The sequence below is a fragment of the Silene latifolia genome, chromosome 1, assembly GCF_048544455.1.
Source record: "Silene latifolia isolate original U9 population chromosome 1, ASM4854445v1, whole genome shotgun sequence".
Classification (NCBI taxonomy): Eukaryota; Viridiplantae; Streptophyta; class Magnoliopsida; order Caryophyllales; family Caryophyllaceae; genus Silene; species Silene latifolia.
The window spans coordinates 180,199,322-180,222,838 of NC_133526.1; the positions used below are offsets into that span (position 1 = coordinate 180,199,322).

The following is a 23,517-nucleotide window of genomic DNA, read 5'->3' on the forward strand; positions in this document are numbered from 1 at the left end:
CTACGCATCATTATAAAATGAATGAGTTAGAGATTAAAAATCTCTTTCCACAAGTTTAAGATTGAAACCTTTTCTAAATAGGTATTTTGAAAGGATATGTTGGGAACATATATGGTTTTTATCTTAATAACTTGGCAAAGCAAAATGTATTTCAATTCTTGAAATGTTTCGATTGAGTAGTCAATTGCGAAACATGTGGAATTTAGTGGGAGTTTGAAATTATCATGTGAAAACATGGAATTTAGTGGGAGCAATCATCTTGTAAAATTTATAACTCATTACTCATTGAGAATGACGAGCTAATACTATCTTTCACAAAGATATGTTTGAGTTTTCAATTCTGGATGAAAATGGACTATGATGAATCCAATCACATCATGGGATGTTGGATAAGTATTGAGATATACACATCAAATCAACGAGAAACGTAGGTTATTCATGTCAATGAAAATGGAATTACCATAAGCAGTCATGGTCATTCATTGAACCTAAGAATGGTTGATCACATGATTAAAGATTACTAATGTTTCCGCCATTAGAATAATCATGCACATGTCCAATAATGAATCATATGCTTAAGAGCATGATGGGTTATTGGCAAGCCATAGAAGAATCGTTATGAATTCTCGAGGAGAACTAATGAGCTATTCTAGTGTTTGACAGAACACTCTGTTATGTGACAAGAAGTTGCACATATTGAAGTTCGACAGACGCGTAAGGATTTATGAAAATCCTAAGCTATTCAAGCTAAAAGGAGAAATAAGAAGTTGGAAAGATACTTAGTTATAGTAAGAAGTTACTCAAAACTAATATTTTCTAATATGCTAGGACTTAAAAGAAGTGCTAGGCTAATCATCTTGACAATTGTTGCAAGACTCTATAAAACGTATACCTAGTGCATTGCGAGTTGGTATAACACTTGACCAGTGCAAGTTATATCATCCACCATAATTCGTTGGTTATGTGATAAACAACAAGAAAGTTCTTTCAAGATAAAGAACCAAAACCTAGGTTGGGAACCTAGATGTGTACTTGGTAAGGTTCATGCTATGTGAGACAAACATGAAAATGAAGGAAAATGAAATTCAAGAGTTTGAACACATGGACACATGGTATGTTAAACTCATGTTGCAAATGACTAGTGTTTGCACACTTACGATATACATCACAAGGTTGTAATATGGTATTGATTACCCGAATGTGATGTCGACATTCGTCGTTTGAGTTATTATTAACTCACATTATACTTTGTTACATCCAAACGGGTTATGGAGACAATTGAACCCCGTTAAAGTGAACACAGATTATCATTGTATTCGCCCATAGTCACTTACATGAGGTGACGTCTCGAAGTGACTAGAGTGTGATGCGATTGATGGCAAGTTCAAGTGCCATGGAGTCATGTGAGATGACTAGTCGATCACATAGGCAGACAATTAGGAACACCTTGTCGGGCCTAATGACCGCTTATAGAGTTCTGGCAAATTTATATAGCCTGGTCGTGGCGAGAGCTACTATAGTATTCTAATGAGTCGATTCTTTTGACTAAAGACTATTCGCCTAAGGTGGTACAGTTACAGATTAACTTTGATTTATGTTACTACGATCTTCGTAAATGGGGTCAAATGGGCATATTTTGGGTTATGATGGCTGTGGCTAGTCGAAGGGAATAAGTGCGATAGGAATTTTCCACCCCTTGTCAGGGTTATAAAAATATCTCAGGGCCACTCAAGGAGTAATGAACTGGAAATGCGTGGCCACGCTCGGAAGGTATCTATGGTAGATAAATTCCGGTCAATCAGTTATTCTCCAGATCGAGGAAACCACTCTCGATATGATCACTTGCAAGTACGACCTGACAGACACCTTGCATTGAGTGGGAGATAGTAATAGGACAAGAGAATTGGTGACGCACACTTGTCGAGGACAAGTGGGAGATTGTTGGAATATGTGTCCTCCGACAATAATGCGATCACAACTGTCGATCATGATGATCACATGTTTAAATCTCATATTAAGAATACATGTGGGAAGTAATATTTTACAGTCAACTGGTCCACACATATCGGTAATGATTGGCTGACTAGAGTTTGACATTACTGTCGTGCGACGGTGGTGATCAGTTGATCCCCTTAGGTCATACCTAAAGGGTAACACTCTTAATTGAATATTTAATTGATCGTATGATGATACGAGTTAATTAAATTACTTAAAAATTGACGAACGATTTTGGAAGTAATATTTACGTGTCTCACTGTAATTTGATTAAATAAGATACGGTCTAAGTGATCGAATTGTTTTATTACTTAGATGAAATTATTGTTTACGGAAACAATTGAAACGGAATGAATAAATTATTATAAATACAAAATGTTGTAGTTTATAATTTGGAAACCGTTTTTGGTACAAGTAATTATGAATTACTAAGTCGATTTTGTGCATGATGTATTTTTATTAATACGTTGATTTTTAATATGTTAAAAATACATGACAATTTCACATGACTAGTAACATGTGACAATTGACAAATGACAAATATAAAATGGACTTTCCATTTTATGTAAGTGCCGAAATGGAGGGAGTATTAGGCTAAAAATTGTGTTGATTATTTTAAGTGGAAAACAAAATGATTACAAACCTAGCTAATAGCCATGCATACCTATGTTTTCTTGAGAAGAATAACTTGCCCATGCATTGGCTCTCCCTCTTTCACCCCACCGGTTTTCAAAGGCCATCATAGAGAGTTTTTCTCTCTAATTTTTCATTCACAACTTTAAATATTATTTTCTAGTGTAAGAAATATAAAAACTCTCTACATCTTATGAAAAATTAGAGAAATAAATCTCCAAAAATCATCCTCTCTTGGCCGAAATTCCAAGAGGACATGCAGATATTTTGGGTCAATTTTTAATAAAATTAATATTGTTCTAGTTCAAATAATATTAGTTTTTAAGAGGTTATCTTGGGTATTCATCTTTGGGAGGGATTCTAAACTTGAATCCTTGTTCTTCCATTTGTAAAGAAAGCTCAAGAACAAGTGAGAAGGAGAACTCACTTGTGCCCTAAATCCGAAATACCCATAGTAAGAAAGACGATTTCTTTTCATTCTTATTTATGTTTGCATGCATAAGATCTAGATTTAATTTTATGACTAAATTAAATGTAACATATATGAATATGGTAAATTAATTAGATTAATTTATCTAACATTTTGACATAGATCAAATAAACCTTGTAATATTTGTAATTTTAGTTATTTTAATTCATTTATTGTTATTATTATGTATGATTTAATTGAATGGCATTCACATGTAATTAATCTAACTTCCAACTCCGACCCCCAATTGTTTGCTAAAACACGTGTTCACCTACATAGACTGATTCTCACATGCTAGGATTAATCTGTGTTTGTTGCATTGCATGCATTACATCGACGATATATCAAATATGAACAATTTCCCTAATCATTAGTAGAGGCCGCTATCGAGGCGGGCGGGATTAGGTGTTCGAATTAAAGAGCTTCCTAATATGTACCCTCACCCTTACTCTAGTTATCTCTGGACATCCATGTCCATTGGCATCTCGAGAGTCATTCTAGACATGGAATGCTAAGGGTAACGAGTTCTTAGTCTTCATGTCATTACTTTGTGTCTTGACATGGCACGAGGTATTCGAACAGTTCCAATTTTCCATAAAAATTGGTGGCGACTCCACAAATGCAGGCTTATTCAAACCTTTCACCGGTTTCAATGCCTCACAAATTGGTAACGGCCCATGACGTGCTTTGCCAAACCAAGGCTCCGTGGGAGAAGTGTCGCCACCTCGAAACCAACGCGCGGGTGGCCCATGTCCACAATTTTGCAACTCAGTTGGGGATGATACACTTATGTGTTACCCAGGGTGAAACTTGAACAAGGTTAGGGAATAGTTTATACGAGACAGTTGTCGATTTTCATTACTCGACCTTCTTAGTTCGTTTCATTTGGCCTTCCTAGGCTTAACCCAACCCATTCGACCAATCGTCCCGTCCGGACGGTCCAAATTCTTATCTGGGCCTAAAGATGGATAGCGATTGACGTCAACCATACCACGATGCTCACTCATATTCGTATCAAGAGCTTTCACTACTCGAGGAAATGGACTAGGAACCGACCTTACTCATGTTTGTCACGGACCTCTCCAGAGGCCATGGTTTGATTGCTTGGTATGGCAACTCACCTTTTTAAGTCAAAACTCTTTCACTCAACATAACGTTATAATGCCCATATATAAGTTTGTATCATATACGTGATCACCATTTTTTAAACAAAACCATGACGAAATTTTGTAAAATAAAATCCACTTCAAAATGTAAACATTTTCGAAAATGGCCTAAAACAGCGCAAAATAAGCCGAAACTCTGTCCAAATGTCGAGTCAAACTTCGGGCCTCAAACCCATTTCAAAACTCACTTCGAGTCAGCACTCCTACAACTACACTACAGTTGTCTAAGACAAATATCTCGAAATTTGTCGTTTTCAAATCCCACGTGACACAGTGGCACACACCCACTTCACGAGTCAAGTCTTTCTTTGAGTAAGTGTGCGAAAATGGTCGATCGTGTTTTGATTCGTCGTCGATTTCTTATCCTCAGTCCAAAATGGTGAGAACTAGTCAAGCAAGCATTAATGGTGAACCCGAACAGCCTGTAAATGGTAATGATCAAATCCTAGCCGCACTCCTTCGTCTTCAGGCAAGCCAAGACCATGCTTATGCTCGCCTCAACGCTATCGAAGGCCATATTGTCGCTGTAGAAGCTAGACTTCCTTCTACAGAGGATCTCATTCCTGACATGATCGTAAACGATAACCCTCCACCCTTTGTTGGACAACCAAAAGTCAATCTTCTACCAGGTCCTACTGAAGCTGAAAAGCGACTCTAATATTTGGAGGAGCAACTAATGTACCTCAAGAGATATGATATCTATAGGGAAAACAGTCGCAAATATGAGGCAGTAAATGCTCAACTGCCAGCTAACTTCAACATGACTGACATCCCGAAGTTTAAGGGGTACGAAAACCGTTTGAACCATATTCGTGCATTCAAAGATTATATGTCTATCAAAGGCATTAAGCCAGAGTTGTTCTTAAGGATCTTTCCTTCATCTCTTGATACTATTCCTAGGCAATGGTTCTACTCCTTGTATCACAAGAAAATTGCTACTTGGGATGATGCTGCAATCGAGTTCACCAAACAGTATGCACATAATGCTGAAATTCAAGTCAACAGGCGCACACTAGAGGTTCTTACCCAAAATGAGAAAGAAGGATTCACCGACTTCCTAAGCAGATGGAGAAAGACTAGCACGCAACTCGTCGAACGCCCAAACAAAGCTACTCTTGTTGAAAAGTTCGTGGACAATTTAAGGCCAATCTACGCGAACCATCTAAGGTAGCAAAACATAAAGTCTTTCAAAGACTTAACAGTGCTAGGAACAAGAATTGAAGACGACATCCATAAAGGACTCTTGTCTAAAACGGTAGGTCGTGGATATCAAGGCACAACGAGTCGTTCTTATAGCTCCACTAGCAAGACCGACGAGGTCAACCTCGTCGAATCATCTACTAAGAAGAATAACCCGCAGAAGAAGTTCACCAATGTTGGTGACTCGTACTCCAATGCTCTAAAAAGATTAATGAAACAAGGTAAACTCCAATCCATAGGACCTACACCTGATCTAGAGAGGAAGTCTAAGTTCTGGGATGAGAATGCCTACTACGAGTACCATAGAGGTAAAGGGCATGATACAGAGAATTGCTTCAAATTGAAACATGTCATTCAGGATATGATTGAAGATGGGCGCCTGCCTATACCTCCTGCAAGTAAGCCTAGAAATACTCAGAATCCTCTTGGAATTCTGATGATCACCGATGAGGAATTCAACTTGGATTGCTCATACCTTATCTCTCCAATCGAGGAGGAGATCAATGGAGTTTGGGAAGATGACGACGAAGATGTTTACCTCAAAGAACATCCTCTAGTCAAGGCTAGTGAAGATCAAGATGTAGACCACCTTACTTGCCCAGAACGTCCATATCAAAATGTCACTCAAGGACAAACGAGTTGTCCAGTTACTACTAACACCAATGTCATCACACCAAATTATGGCGAAGATACTTCTCCTGACCATTTATTGAAGCAACTTCAAAAGACAAAGGTTGATCTTTCAGTCTGGCAACTAGTTACAAGTTCATTTCCTCATCGCCAGGCTTTGCTGCAAGCATTGGCTAAATTGAACGTAGCACACGACTCTACACCTGATGACGTCGTCAACCTAGTCTTCCAAGAGTCAATCAAGCTATGTAACCCAGTTACTTTCTCAGATGAAGACTTGACTCCCTTTGGCATCACTCATAACCTCGCTCTATACATCACAGTCACATTCTTGAAGAAAAATGTACCAATGACTCTGGTGGATGATGGTTCCGCAGTCAATGTCATACCACTAAAGACAACATACAAGTTAGGCATGAAAGAATCAGACTGGACTCCCAATAACCATACTAACCAAGGTGCTCGGGCATACGACGGGACGCGACATCGAGGCATCTTTCAGATAGTGGACATCGAGCGAAAGGTTAATTTTCAGATAGTGGACATCGAGGCATCTTTCAATATACGTCTAGGTAGGTCCTGGATTCACGCTTTCAAGGCAGTGCCATCCACCTTACACCAAAAGATCAATATCCCTCTAGATGGCAAGGTAGTGACGATCACTTCATTACCTATCAAGGCCGTAATAGAGAAATTGTCAAGCAACCAAGTAGTTGCAGATCCAGTGTACGAGCTTAGAGGATTTCAAATCATAAACCTTATAGAGAGCGAGCTGGCTCCCTTATATTTCGACCCATACTCCAATTTGGTGGTCAACCACATACTCAAATCCCAGGGATACTTTCCAGGAATGCCACTAAACCCTATTAGAGAGAATACCTTTACACCTTTAAAGGAAGGTAATTCTCAAAAGATACCACTGGGCTTGGGGTACAAGCCCACAAAGGCCAAAATCATCAAAATTCTTACTCAAGTTCAGAATCGCAAAAGTAAGGGAATCCAAATGCCACCCTACCTTCCTACACTAAATGGTTACTTTGTTAGGGAAGGGGACTGTGAACATTTTCATGGATTTCCCGAACCTTGGAGATACAGGGGCGTCCAACGAGCTAGAATCGAGGTCTTCCATGATTTCTATTTCATTCCTCCAGAAACAGTTCCTACCGTCAAAACTCGCCAGACACCTTGTCTCGACGAACAGGCCGTTAGCCTTCTGTTTGGAGAGGATCGATTCGTCAGGACAACACAGGATGAGATCATTACCATGATACTTCAAGATGACCATTTCAACCCTACAGCATTGATCACTGACACCAGCTCAAATCAGCAGAAAGGATGGAGAAAGTCGATCAAGTGGACCAACAATCAAGGAAAGCTCTTCAAGGTCACTATTGGAGAAGGAGAGATGTTCAAAGGAGAACCCGAAGACGATGAATTCGAGTCAGAGTCGGAGTCGGAATCTAAGTCTAGAGAAGTCGCTAGAGAGTCTCCTCCTGTCGTCACTCCCCACCCTTTTGTTCCTCCTAGCATAGTAGCACCGAGTAACAATAGCTTGGGGAATGTCTGGTCGGACTAAATCTTTTCGGTAACTTGTCGGTAGGAGCACCTAGACAAAAACACAATTTATAGCTTCACAAACACTCTACAATTAGTAAAGAGGCAAGTAAAGGTCAGATCCCAAGGGACGGGAATTGAGATGAGATTTCTATTGAGACTAATGGTGTCTTAGGGGTGTCACAATTTGGGTTGATGTAGAAGGTAACTAAACTAAATAGCAATGAAAATAAACAAGCAAGATGAACTAAAAGGGTTGTAAACAATTGATAAAAAGCACTAGGGTGTCATGGGGTCATAGGGGATTCATGGGAATTGATCATACAAACATGTTCTCAAATTATAAGCAAGCAATTATTGTTGTGATGGATTGAGTTGGGTTATATCTTACAATCCTAGGAAAGTTTGGGTCCCGGAGCCGAATCGATTAGATTGTACAACACCTACAAGTCGACTTAGTCTTTCCTACTCAACAACATGCATGGTCTAATGAGACTCGAGTTGGTTTATGTCTTACAAGTGTCATTGAAAAGGTAGGTGATGGGTAAAAAATGCAGGGATTCATAGGCTCACATTTCATCAAACATAACATGTGCATGAGTTGAGATCAAAACAAGTAAGCAAATAAACCATGAAAGCATATTAATTTAAGCATGAATCATTCCCCATGTTGGTTTCCCCTAATTACCCATTAACCCTAGCTAGGTGACTACTCACTCATTATCATGTTGATCATGCTAGCAAGGTTGTCAATCATACCAACAAAGTAAAACATGATGAATAAATGAAAGTAATTAACAAGAATTAAAAAGGGATTAAGAGGATTATACCTACTAATGATTCCAATAAAGCAAAGAATAAAAGAAGTACTTGATGCTTGATTGAGAGGTTGTCAATCTCCCAATAATAACCCAAATAATCTTCAATTACCCAAAATAAAGGATGAACAAAAGAGAGATTAAGGAAATAAAACTTGTATTAAAACTTGATTAATTGTTGATTACAAAACTAAAGAGAGATTTAATTGATATTAACTACTCTAATAATTGATAAGAAGAACATGCTCTTCCAATTAGACTAATGGGGTATTTATAGTGGAAATTAGGTGGATGCATTAGGGTTAACTAAGGGCTTAAATGACGATTAAGTCCCTACTTAAGGAAACGCCGGTATTTTTCGAAGGAAGGGCATCTTTCTTGAAGCTTGAAGAAACGAATTTGTCTTTGCCTTGGAATCCGTGCGTCTTAGGCTCGGGACGGCCGGATTCGTGAGTCTCTCGCCCGGGCGTCTTTGGGAGAAGACGGACGTCTTCGGGTGGTGCTCTTGCCGGGCGTCTTGTATGGAAGACGCACGGATTGTGGTGTCTTTGGGACGGGCGTCTTCTTTGACAATCCGCACGGATTCTTTGCTCGAACTTGTTTCTTCTTCTTTTCTTCCCTTTTCTTCATAAAATCCTTGGGGATTTCCTCGAGGATGCAAGGATCTTTCCTCATCATTGCCCGTCTACTATAGTATGTACAAAGGCCTTCTAATCTTGTCTCTCCTTGATGCTTGGTCATTGAATTCAATCAATTTAGTCTCATTTTGCCATGAAAATGCAAGGTTTGCACTCCTTTCCTACCAAGGACACAAAACCTCAAAGAATATGCAAAACAAATAACTAAAGACAATAAATGACCCAAATATGCACTAAAAAGCATGGGAACAAGGCTAATTCGGGGACTAAATATGCGCTAATTATGGTCACATCAATGTCCCAACAACTGTCCCTTTACCGGCACTGACTACTGCGTAGATGGCTTCTTTGTTTCAGTTGTTTTCAAACTTTAATATGAATAAATCTGATTCTGCTTACTCCTTCTGTTATTCTGAGTGCAATTCTATTTATGATGATAATGAGGATGATCCTGACCCAGACTCAATCGAATTACCTCCCTATATAATTAAAGAAATACTAGAAGAGGGGGAAGGGGCACCAGTTATAGAAAACACCGAACCTATCAACGTAGGAACGGAACTAGAACCCCAAGAACTTGGGATAGGGATGACCCTAGACCCAACTGAAAGGGCCAATTTCATCGACATCCTACACGAGTTCAAAGACGTCTTCACTTGGTCTTACAAGGACATACCAGGGATCAAGAGGGATATTGCAGAAAATCATATTCCAATTAAGCCAGGTTCAAACCTGTAAAATAAAAGCTTCGTCGGATGAGAACAGAGTGGGCTCTTAAGATTAAAGACGAAGTCGATAAGCAATTCAAAGCCGGAATCATCAAAGTTTCCGAGTATTCAGACTGGGTGGCTAATATAGTCCCCGTACCCAAAAAGGATGGGCGAATCCGAGTTTGTGTTGATTTCAGAGACTTGAACAAAGCGAGTCCTAAAGACGACTTCTCTCTACCACACATCGACATATTGGTAGATAATACAGCAGACCACACGTTGTTATCCTTCATGGATGGGTATGCAGGGTATAACCAAATCAAAATGGCCAGAGAGGATATGCACAAGACAGCCTTCGTCACTCAGTGGGGCACATACTGCTATATTGTTATGCCATTCGAGCTAATCAACGCTTGGGCTACATACCAACGCACTGCGACTACTTTGCTACATGACATGATGCATAAATAAGTGGAGGTGTACGTTGATGACATGATCGTCAAATCTAAGGATAGGAAAGGGCACATCGATAACTTTCGCAAATTCTTCCTCTGATTGCGCAAGTACAACATGAGGCTCAATCCTCAGAAATGTGCATTCGAAGTAACGTCAGGCAAGCTTCTGGGATACGTTGTCAGCCAGACGGGAGTAGAAATTGATCCATCCAAGATCAAAACCTTAATCGAGATGCCACAACCCCAAATAGAGAGAGAGGTTAGAGGATTCCTGGGCAAAGTGCAGTACATAAGTCGATTCATATCAAAACTCACTATGATTTGCAAGCCTATCTTCAAAAAGCTCAAGAAAACGGACCATACCATATGGGACGATGACTGTCAAAAGGCATTTGACAGGATAAATGAGATATTGGCCAAGCCACCAGTGTTAATGCCTCCCCAACCACATCAACCTCTTCGTTTATATCTGATAGTTACTTAAACAGCCATGGGGGCTATGCTCGCGCAGACTGTTGGAAAGGAAGAAAGAGCTATCTACTACCTTAGTAAGAAGTTCTTGGAGTACGAGAGTAAGTATACACCTCTCGAGAAGACATGCCTCGCTCTTGTATGGGCAACAAAGAAGCTGCGCCATTACATGCTTAGCTACTCGATCAAAGTGTATTTTAAAATGGATCCCGTCAAATACTTCTTCGAGAAACCCGTCCTCATCAAAAGACGCTTGGCAAGATGGACCTTAATGCTTTTAGAGTTCGATCTCAAATACGTACCTTTGAAAGTCATAAAGGGATGTGTCATGGCTGAATTCTTCGCAGATAACCTATCAACGATACGCAAGCAACAGACATGTGGTCATTTCCAGATGAGGATATTTTACAAACCAATATAGATTCTTGGAATATTATACTTTGGTGGGGCATCCAATTTGAGAGGATTCAAAATAGGAGTGTTGCTCATTTCTCCTGAAGGCGAGCATACACCACTTTCTGTCAAACTCGACTTCGAGGTGACAAATAATGCAGCAGAGTATGCAAACCCTTGACTAGTCTTTGGGTCATGGGTCGAAAGACACTAGTATGACACAATCTAGGGTGTTTTACATCCATTCTAGTAGGCGAAGTCTTAAGTTGAAAAAGTATTTGTAACGGCTTAGTTGCTCTTGTCAAAGTTCCCAATTAGGCACTTTTCAAAATATTTCATCTAAGTGCAACTATATGCCATGATGCAACTATTATATACATCCTAATGCAAGTGATTCTACCAACTAATATGACATATAAATTAAATGCAAGTCCTAAGTTCACATTGTTATACCGCATCAATCAAAATAAAGCCACATAGTCATTAACATAAAAAGGAAAAAGGAGATTGGAAAGATCATACCATGCGGTCTTCATGATCCTCATGTCTCAGATGTGGCGTAGCCGATTAATGTGAACAAGGATAGAACAAACACAATATATACAATCATATATACATGACTACACTACAAAGGAAATGAACTTGTTTTTGGTTTTTTCAATTTTCAAATTTTTATGATTTTTCGAAATTTTTCAATTTTTTGGATTTTTGAATAAAAGTTAAGTTAGAATTCCCCATCCCCACACTAATATGGGCATTGTCCTCAATGGCCAAAATGATGGGAAATTATGCAAACATGATGCATGATTTCTACACTAAATGCAAGCTACACTAATCTACACTACATGATGCATGGTTTTTTATTTATGACGGAGAGGATAATTTAGATTACCTCCCGTTGTGTATGCATGTACTTCCCCAAACCGTGTTAGACATTATTGCTAATGTCCTAAGGTGGGGTGTAGTTCATGCACACACGATGCAATTCATGAAACTAATTTTGTCATTTTGGATTTTCAAAAGGTGGGAACAATAAAATGAGAACACCTCAATGGGGCTGAGGTGTTAGTCCTCTATGGTGCTAGGACTACTCCAACAATGATCAAGATAAATAAATAAAACAAAGAAAGAAGTAGAACAAACCTAGAGAGGGTAGGAGCCTCCAAAGCTTGCTAATCTTCCATCATATCATCACTATCATCATCTTCCTCACTAGAAGTGGACTCATCACCACTTCCCTCTTCACTTTGTTGTTCACCTTGCTCATCATCCTCTTCTCCTTCTTCACTAGCTTCTTCATCAATGTTATCATCAACCTCTTCATCACCGACAACCTCATTGTCACCCGGAATCTCAACCCTAGATGCACTCGGAAAGAAGACTTCCCTATCCGCCCAACTAGGCAAAGGACATGAAGGGTCAAGTAGTCCTTGCCTAGCTAAGTGAAGGAGGGGTGGATATTGGGCTAAGTAAGCATCTTCCCGGTCCTTGAAGGCTTGCTTGTGCATCTCTTGCATAAGAAGAGTCATATAATCATTTCTTGCTTCAATACCTTCGGGTTTGAACTCTTGGTACTCGAAAGGATAGGGTGGTGTGACAATGGAAGAGGAGGGCATTTCAATTTCACCCTTTTGTTGTCGGATAATGTATTCGGCCTCTTTTGAAAGGGGAAGTAGATAGTTGGTCCGGTGGACACTTAAACGACAAATCTTCGAAGGCAAAGTAAAAGATCTAGCCTCACTAGTGAGCCATCCATACTTGGTGTCAAGAGGGTTATGAGAGACCCACTTGTACTTGTTTATCATAGTTTCAATATCAATGAGATGACCACCCTTTTTCGCAACATACTTGTTATCCTTGTTGAAGTTCGGATCAAAGTATTTAGCTAAAATAGTGACTAGCCCTCCATTCACAATGACGGTAGTGCCTTGCTTCCCACAATCAATGTTTAGCCATCTATCCACCAAAAGCCTTAGAGAATTGAAAGGCTTGGTGAATTCCCTTCCAATGTTCAAGGCCGACTCAAGAAGAACAAAATCGAGTTTGGTGAAATGGTTGGTGTCTTTTCTTGCAATGATGGTGTTCCCTATGACCTTGTGCCACACTCTAATGCCCGGATGGTAGACTAATAGAGCGCGACTAGCATGAAAGTTCTCAAATTTCCTTCTGGAAATCGCCTCCCAAAGAGGGTCGGGGTCATACTTGCCAACATTCTTAAAATAACTCGGTGAATCGCTAAGACCCAAAGCTTTACCCATTTACTCAAAGGAGATGCGCCTACTAACATTAGCTAGGCGAAACTCGATGGTCTCCATAGTCTCAACCTTGTTAACTTTCAAAGAACTCAAAAATTCTAAGGTAAGGGAGGGGTATGTCAATTCTTTTGATTCAAACAATTTTTCCAACCCCATGGCTTTAAAGAAGGCTCTAGTTTGCTCAAGGACACCCAAATTATCTAAGGCATCTTCACAAATAAACTTGGTGGATAGAAATGATTTTCTAGCAAACTTGGAAAAAGTGTCCCTATGGGATTTGGAAATGAAAATTACCTCCGGATAATTCGAAAGTTCAGCAATTTCCGGAGTAGTAGATGTTGTTGCTTCCATGGGAGGTTGTTCTTGTTGCATTTCCAAGTTTGGGTTAGCTACCACCATAGCCAATGCTTTCTTTGCTTGAAGACTCTTTTGTCTTGATGAGAGTGCCTTTGCCTTTGGTGCCTTTGCCTTTGTTGCTTTTGTTGCTCCCTTTGTTCTTGCCATTGATGAATAAACCAAGAAAAGAGTGAAAATCTTCAATTTTTAGTGTACCCAAATCGATTTAAAGATGAAAGGTTTTGCCTTTATGAATTCAAAAATCGACTCAAAGGTTGAAGATTTTGTGCTTGGTTTTGATTTTTGTTGAAAGAGGAGTGATTGATTTGTTGTTAAAAGGATGTTTTGATTTGATTTTGGTGAATGTTGTTGAGGAAATCTTGTTTTTGTGATGGAGAGGATGAGGGTTTTGGAGTTATGGGGTTTATGGGTAGTGTTTTGAATGAAGAAATGAAGAAATGAATGTGGGAGGGGGTTTATAATAAACCCGAAAAATTTGAAATGCAGGGGGAAGACGGGCGGCTTTCCTTCGGGACGGCCGGATTCTGCCTGGATGGGCTTCAGGAATTCTCGCCTAAAGACGGGCGGATTCGAACAAAGACGGGCGGATTTGAAAGTGCGGGACGGGCGTCTTTCAGTGAAGACGGGCGGATTCCTTTCCAGAGATTTTTCTTGTTTTTCTCAGCCAAAAAGACGGGCGTCTTCCCTTTAGGACGGGCGTCTTTTTGAAGTCGGGCGGATTCTATTGCAGGACCCCCGGATTTGCTATCAGTCCGGAAATTTTAGAAATTCAGCTCAGAAGGACGGGCGTCTTCTGCCCAATATGCCCGGATTGCCTGAAGACGGGCGGATTCTCCTGAAACCGCTCGGATTCGACCTCTTTTACCCGGATTCAGTTCCATCCGTGTACTTGTATATCCCTTGTCATTTTTCATTCTTCTTCATATCTCGTGTTCTTCATTGTGGGGGCACTACTAAGGCATGGATAGCCTAGGCAATTGTTATCCCCAGACTAAGCTAAAGCACTACACATCAATTGAAATTATTAGTCCCTCCCTCACTTCCCTCAAAAATGATAATTATCTTGATCAAAGCATAAAAATCCAAAAATAACAAAAATACAAATTAAGAATTGAAATGCGAGTTAGGGAGTTAGAAATATTTACAAATGGTGGTTTAGGGAGGACTCCACCAAACTCTCATTCTTGATGAGATGTCAAGGGGGCATGTCCAAGGTGTTGTTGATGTTGCTCAACACCTTGAAAAAGTAATCAAAAGCTTGTTCATTGTCATGATAAAGGTCTTCAATAGACCTTTGCCCTTGTTGTCGGTCTTGATCGATAGCATTACCAATATAGGGATTGAAAATCCCTTCAAATTCGTCGTCCCAAAGACCACAAACTTCATTAAGTTGATCATTGAAAATCTCTTGATTTGATGGAGATAACTCTCCCATTTTCTTTCCTTGGCCAATAAGGCCATCCTCTTCATTGCTTGACTTTGGTGAGCTTTGCAAGCTCTCTTTGTTACGATTCACTTGCTCTTTGAATGGAGCATCTTCAATTTTCTTCTTCCATTGGAGTTCCGACTTCTTCCTATCATCCTTCCGACTATAATGATCGATCATAAAACACGGTTCATGTAAACGGGGAGCTCTCATAGTCTTGTCAAGATTAAAAGTTATACTCTCATCTCCCACTTCTAGAGTGAGCTCTCCATGTTTTACATCAATCACCGCACCCGCGGTGTGTAAGAAAGGTCTTCCTAGAATGATTGGAATGTTGGAATCTTCTTCCATATCAACAATGACAAAGTCCACCGGGATGAAACACTTTCCAAATCGTATGGGAACATCTTCCCATATCCCTAATGGTGTCTTCGTCGATCTATCGGCCATTTGGAGTGTAATATTGGTGCATTTAAGCTCTCCCATCCTCAACCTTTTACTCACCGAGTACGGCATAACACTCACACTAGCCCCTAGATCACATAAGGCTTTGTTGATCGTGGTGTCGCCAATGGTACACGGTATTGAGAAGCTTCCCAGATCCTTGAGTTTTGGAGGTGAACTCCCTTGAAGTATTGCACTACTCACCTTAGTGAAGACGATATTCTCAAGCTTCCGGATCGACTTCTTCTTTGTGAGGATGTCTTTCATGTATTTCGCATAGGCCGGCACGTGATTGATTAATTCCGTGAAAGGAATTGAGACTTCCAAATTCTTCACAATTTCCATAAATTTTCCAAGTTGGTCATCAAATTTGGGCTTGGCTTGACGACTTGGAAAAGGAAGTCTAATCACAATGGGCTCCTTCTCCTTGACCTTGTCTTCATTTTTCTTTGAAATTTATTCTTTTGATGATTCTCCATCCTTGGAGTTTTGCACAATTTCTTCCTTATCACTAGCTTCCACAACTTCATCCTCAACTTGCTTCTTCGGTGCTTCATACCTTGTACCACTTCTCAAATGAATGGCACTAACCGTTTCATGTCTTGGGGGATTACTTTGAGGTGGTAATTGCCCCTTTTGTCTTTGTGAGCTTGAAGATGCTAGTTGAGTCAATTGGGTTTCCAACATTTTGGTGTGAGCTAGAATGTTGTTGATGGTGGTTTCCTTTGCTTGACTATCTTTTTGCATTTGAGTGAAAAATTCTTGTTGATTCTTTTGCATTTGGAGGACCGCTTTTTGAACATCAAAACCTTGGTCATTTTGTTGATTGTATGGAGATTGATTTTGGTAACCTTGGTTTTGGTTGTAAAAGGGTCTTTGATTTTGGTTTCTCATGGGAGGTGGGGTGTATGTTGTTTGAGGGTTTTGAACATTTTGGCTTTTGTATGAGAGATTTGGATGGAATTTGGTGTTTTCATTTTAATAGTTGGAATAAGGGGTACCACTCGTGTATGCTTGGAAAGCATTCACTTGTTCATTTGTTCCCATACATTCACTTTGGTCATGTCCCAAAGTTCCACAATTCTCACATATCCCACTTGGGATTGATGAAGATGCCGTCATGGCATTAACATGATGCTTTGGTGATTTTGAGGCTTCTTCAAGTCTAGCCATAGCTTTTTCAAACTTCAAATTGATGGTATCAATGTGAGCACTAAGTTGAGCACCCAATTGAGTAACGGAGTCCACTTCATGCTTTCCTCCTCTAGTAGCCTTGCGAGGTCTACTATATTGTGAGTTATGGACCGCCATTTCCTCAATTTTGTTCCAAGTTTGATTGTCATCAACTTCGGTGAACATTCCATTTGATCCCATGTTGAGAATGTTCCTTGAATCTTCATATAGACCGTTCCAAAATTGTTGTACCAAGAACCACTCGCTAAGTCCATGATGAGGACATGAGCGACAAATTCCTTTGAATTGCTCCCAAGCTTCATACAAAGATTCTTCATCCCTTTGCTTAAAACCCGTAATTTGAGCTCTTAGCATGTTAGTCTTTTCCGGTGGGTAGAATTTTTTGTAGAAAGCTAGAGCTAACTTCTTCCAAGAATCAATTCCAAGAGTGGCCTTATCAAGGCCCTTCAACCATTGTTTCGCGGTGCCAATTAGAGAAAAAGGAAATAAGACCCATCGAATTTGGTCTTGAGTTACACCGGTTTGAGAAATCGCATCACAATAGTCACAAAAGGTCTCCATATGAGAATGAGGGTCTTCACTAGGCATCCCCCCAAATTGGCTCCTTTCGACTAATTGGATAAATGCGGATTTAGCAATAAAATTTTCGGTTAGATGTTGTGGTGTGGGAGTACCATTGGGTAGGTTCTCCTCGGTGGGTACGGAATGTGATGAAAACTTAGGCATTGTGGGTTGATTTTGTGTTGTATTTTGTGTTGGGTTCTCCTCACCTTCTCTTGCAAAAGGGTTGATGAACTCAATAGTTGGTTGAATATCTACAACCTCACTAATACCTCTCAAATTTCTCCTAGCAAGTCTTTTATTAGTTGTCAAAGTTCTTTCAATTTCACGATCAAAAGGTAACAAATCACCTTGTGACCTTCTAGACATGCAAAATATCAAACAACTCGAAAACAATTAGAACAAACCTTGAGGAGTTTTACTTCCTCAAGGCAAAGAAAGACACAACTAATAACAATATAAGAAAATCTAAATCAAGTTAACACCGTCCCCGGCAACGGCGCCATTTTTGGTCGGACTAAATCTTTTCGGTAACTTGTCGTTAGGAGCACCTAGACCAAAACACAATTTATATCTTCACAAACACTCTACAATTAGTAAAGAGGCAAGTAAAGGTCGGATCCCAAGGGACGGGAATTGAGATGAGATTTCTATTGAGACTAGTGGTGTCTTAGGGGTGTCTCAATTTGGGTTGATGTAGAAGGTCACTAAACTAAATAGCAATGAAAATAAACAAGCAAGATGAGCTAAAAGGGTTGTAAACAATTGATAAAAAGCACTAGGGTGTCATGGGGTCATAGGGGATTCATGGGAATTGATCATACAAACATGTTCTCAAATTATAAGCAAGCAATTATTATTGTGATGGATTGAGTTGGGTTATATCTTACAATCCTAGGAAAGTTTGGGTCCCGGAGCCGAATCGATTAGATTGTACAACACCTACAAGTCGACTTAGTCTTCCCTACTCAACAACATGCATGGTCTAATGAGACTCGAGTTGGTTTATGTCTTACAAGTGTCATTGAAAAGGTAGGTGATGGGTAAAAAATGCAGGGATTCATAGGCTCGCATTTCATCAAACATAACATGTGCATGAGTTGAGATCAAAACAAGCAAGCAAATAAACCATGAAAGCATATTAATTTAAGCATGAATCATTCCCCATGTTGGTTTCCCCTAATTACCCATTAACCCTAGCTAGGTGACTACTCACTCATTATCATGTTGATCATGCTAGCAAGGTTGTCAATCATACCAACAAAGTAAAACATGATGAATAAATGAAAGTAATTAACAATAATTAAAAAGGGATTAAGAGGATTATACCTACTAATGATTCCAATAAAGCAAAGAATAAAAGAAGTACTTGATGCTTGATTGAGAGGTTGTCAATCTCCCAATAATAACCCAAATAATCTTCAATTACCCAAAATAAAGGATGAACAAAAGAGAGATTAAGGAAATAAAACTTGTATTAAAACTTGATTAATTGTTGATTACAAAACTAAAGAGAGATTTGATTGATATTAACTACTCTAAGAATTGATAAGAAGAACATGCTCTTCCAATTAGACTAATGGGGTATTTATAGTGGAAATTAGGTGGATGCATTAGGGTTAACTAAGGGCTTAAATGACGATTAAGTCCCTACTTAAGGAAACGCCGGTATTTTCTGAAGGATGGGCATCTTTCTTGAAGCTTGAAGAAACGAATTTGCGCTGCCTTGGAATCCGTGCGTCTTAGGCTCGGGACGGCCGGATTCGTGAGTCTCTGCCCGGGCGTCTTTGGGAGAAGATGGACGTCTTCTGGGTGCTGCTGCCCGGGCGTCTTGTATGGAAGACGCACGGATTGTGGTGCTGGGGACGGGCGTCTTCTTGACAATCCGCACGGATTGCGGCTCAGACTTGTTTCTTCTTCTTTTCTTCCCTTTTCTTCATAAAATCCTTGGGGATTTCCTCGGGGATACAAGGATCTTTCCTCATCATTGCCCGTCTACTATAGTATGTACAAAGGCCTTCTAATCTTGTCTCTCCTTGATGCTTGGTCATTGAATTCAATCAATTTAGTCTCATTTTGCCATGAAAATGCAAGGTTTGCACTCCTTTCCTACCAAGGACACAAAACCTCAAAGAATATGCAAAACAAATAACTAAAGACAATAAATGACCCAAATATGCACTAAAAAGCATGGGAACAAGGCTAATTCAAGGACTAAATATGCGCTAATTATGGTCACATCAATGTCCCAACAACTGTCCCTTTACCGGCACTGACTACTGCGCAGATGCCTTCTTTGTTTCAGTTGTTTTCAAACTTTAATATGAATAAATCTGATTCTGCTTACTCCTTCTGTTATTCTGAGTGCAATTCTATTTATGATGATAATGAGGATGATCCTGACCCAGACTCAATCGAATTACCTCCCTATATAATTAAAGAAATACTAGAAGAGGGGGAAGGGGCACCAGTTATAGAAAACACCGAACCTATCAACGTAGGAACGGAATTAGAACCCCAAGAACTTGGGATAGGGATGACCCTAGACCCAACTGAAAGGGCCAATTTCATCGACATCCTACACGAGTTCAAAGACGTCTTCACTTGGTCTTACAAGGACATGCCAGGGATCGAGAGGGATATTGCAGAAAATCATATTCCAATTAAGCCAGGTTCAAACCTGTAAAACAAAAGCTTCGTCGGATGAGAACAGAGTGGGCTCTTAAGATTAAAGACGAAGTCGATAAGCAATTCAAAGCCGGAATCATCAAAGTTTCCGAGTATTCAGACTGGGTGGCTAATATAGTCCCCGTACCCAAAAAGGATGGGCGAATCCGAGTTTGTGTTGATTTCAGAGACTTGAACAAAGCGAGTCCTAAAGACGACTTCTCTCTACCACACATCGACAGATTGGTAGATAATACAGCAGACCACACGTTGTTATCATTCATGGATGGGTATGCAGGGTATAACCAAATCAAAATGGCCAGAGAGGATATGCACAAGACAGCCTTCATCACTCAGTGGGGCACATACTGCTATATTGTTATGTCATTCGGGCTAATCAACGCTTGGGCTACATACCAACGCACTGCGACTACTTTGCTACATGACATGATGCATAAATAAGTAAAGGTGTACGTTGATGACATGATCGTCAAATCTAAGGATAGGAAAGGGCACATCGATAACTTTCGCAAATTCTTCCTCTGATTGCGCAAGTACAACATGAGGCTCAATCCTCAGAAATGTGCATTCGGAGTAACGTCAGGCAAGCTTCTGGGATACGTTGTCAGCCAGACGGGAGTAGAAATTGATCCATCCAAGATCAAAACCTTAATCGAGATGCCACAACCCCAAATAGAGAGAGAGGTTAGAGGATTCCTGGGCAAAGTGCAGTACATAAGTCGATTCATATCAAAACTCACTATGATTTGCAAGCCTATCTTCAAAAAGCTCAAGAAAACGGACCATACCATATGGGACGATGACTGTCAAAAGGCATTTGACAAGATAAATGAGATATTGGCCAAGCCACCAGTGTTAATGCCTCCCCAACCACATCAACCTCTTCGTTTATATCTGATAGTTACTGAAACAGCCATGGGGGCTATGCTCGCGCAGACTGTTGGAAAAGAAGAAAGAGCTATCTACTACCTTAGTAAGAAGTTCTTGGAGTACGAGAGTAAGTATACACCTCTCGAGAAGACATGCCTCGCTCTTGTATGGGCAACAAAGAAGCTGCGCCATTACATGCTTAGCTACTCGATCAAAGTGTATTTTAAAATGGATCCCGTCAAATACTTCTTCGAGAAACCCGTCCTCATCAACAGACGCTTGGCAAGATGGACCTTAATGCTTTTAGAGTTCAATCTCAAATACGTACCTTTGAAAGTCATAAAGGGATGTGTCATGGCTGAATTCTTCGCAGATAACCTATCAACGATACGCAAGCAACAGACATGTGGTCATTTCCAGATGAGGATATTTTACAAACCAATATAGATTCTTGGAATATTATACTTTGGTGGGGCATCCAATTTGAGAGGATTCAAAATAGGAGTGTTGCTCATTTCTCCTGAAGGCGAGCATACACCACTTTCTGTCAAACTCGACTTCGAGGTGACAAATAATGCAGCAGAGTATGAAGCTTGCCTCATTGGTCTACAAGCAGCAGTAAGTTTAGGCATCAAGAATCTTCGAGTTCATGGGGACTCATCCTTGATCATTAACCAAATCACTGGATCATGGAAAATCCGAAGCGAAAGTCTAGCACCCTAGGCTAGGATAGATCAGATTGCTCAATTCTTCGATCAGGTTTCTTATCTACACCTGCCTCGCGAAGAAAATCAGTTTGTAGACGCTCTTGCAAAACTCGCATCCTTGATTAATATACCAGACGACATGATTGAAATGACTTTATAAATCGAACGGCGGTCAGAGCCAGCCTATGTACACTTCCTTAGAGATGAAGAGGAAAACCCAGAGAACCTTGGTTCCAGGCCATTCTAAATTTCAAGCTCAATTGTACATATCCACTGGATATGGATAAGAGGGGACAACGCGCCATATGCCTACTTGCCTCTCAATACCTCCTCTTTCAGGAAGAGTTGTACAAAAGAACACCACTTGGTGTCCCCTTGCGTTACCTTGATCATTCACAGGCACGGAGAATGATGAAGGAAGTTCATGATGGAGAATGCGGTCCTCACATGAGTGGACCTATGATGGCAAAAAAGATTACGCGTCTAGGGTATTAATGGACAACAATGGAGTCAGATTGCATCAAATATGGCAGGCATTGTCACAATTGTCAGATCTTTGGGAATGTGCAACATGTTCCTCCCTCAATGCTATATACCATGACATCTCCTTGGCCATTTTCTGCTTGGGGAATAGTTATCATCGGGAAGTTCACTCCAGCTGGGACAGGAGGCCATTTTTTCATCTTAGTAGCTATCGACTATTTCACTAAATGGGTCAAGGCAGCATCCTACACTGGCCTAACAGCCAAACATGTGGTCAAGTTCATACAAACCAATATCATCTGTCGATATGGTTGCCCACATGAAATCATCTGACAACGGGTCACATTTTCAGGCCGAAGCTGCACAGTTTCTAGCCAAATATAAGATCAAGCATCACCATTCCTCGCCATACAGACCTCAAACTAATGGCAAGGTAGAGGCAGCTAACAAAAATATCGTCACAATCCTCAAGAAAATGATCGAAAATTATCGCGATTGGCCTAGCAAAATTCCCTTTGCGTTATGGGGATATCGTACATCAGTTAGGACACCTAATGGGACCACTCCTTTCTATTTAACTTACGGCATGGAAGCTGTACAAACCGGTAGAGCTAGAGATCCCGTCTCTACGCATCCTACACGAAAGTAAAATTCCAGAAGCTGAATGGAATAGAGATAGGTATGACGAACTCGTCCTCTTGGACGAGCGCAGGCTACACGCATTACATAATGTGTAAACATATCAGGCACGCATCAAACGAGCCTTTAATAAGTGGGTCAAGCCCAGAAACATCAAGGAAGGAGATTTAGTACTCAAGTCAGTCAGAGCTCTTTTACCTATCGATCCATGGAGAAAATTTAAACCTAATTGGGCAAGACCATTTTTGGTCAAGTCCGTACTATCAAGGGGTGCGGTTAAGATCACAGACCTAGACGGGAATGAGTTTTCTAACCCAAATAACCTAGACCAATTGAAAAAGTACTGCCCTTAGAATAGGATAAAACGCACCTCGCGTGACCCACGTGCCGCTCCTGCGATACGAAATAAAATCGGCCCTAGCCCGTTAAAAGCTTATGACATTTCGCTCTTGCGTTTTGACATTTTGACATCCTTATATCATCAAATTGAGTTGCATTTCCTTAGGAGTAAGTAAAGCACACGCTTATTCTCTAAGTTCATTACAAGCTCTTGCTTCGAACATTTATTCTTTTACATTTTTTCAAACTACGTACAGGGTTTGATTTCATTTTTTCTAATGAATACGTAGGCAATCCTTTACAGGATACAACCCGTCATTTCAAGATGTAAATATAAGGACATTTGCATGTTGCATTTGAAATTCGACAAGAATAAATAAAGAAAATTCATGAAAGTTTCTTAACTAATAAATCTTTTATTC

At 40.1% G+C, this 23,517-nt stretch overlaps 1 non-coding gene across 1 annotated transcript; it reads left to right on the forward strand.

Moving 5' to 3' along the window:
• The first annotated feature begins 17,055 nt into the window (after nt 1–17,055).
• Nucleotides 17,056–17,162, forward strand: LOC141618373 (small nucleolar RNA R71). The gene has a single exon (XR_012531375.1). It is a non-coding gene; the product is annotated as a small nucleolar RNA R71 (small nucleolar RNA).
• Nucleotides 17,163–23,517: the final 6,355 nt, after the last annotated feature.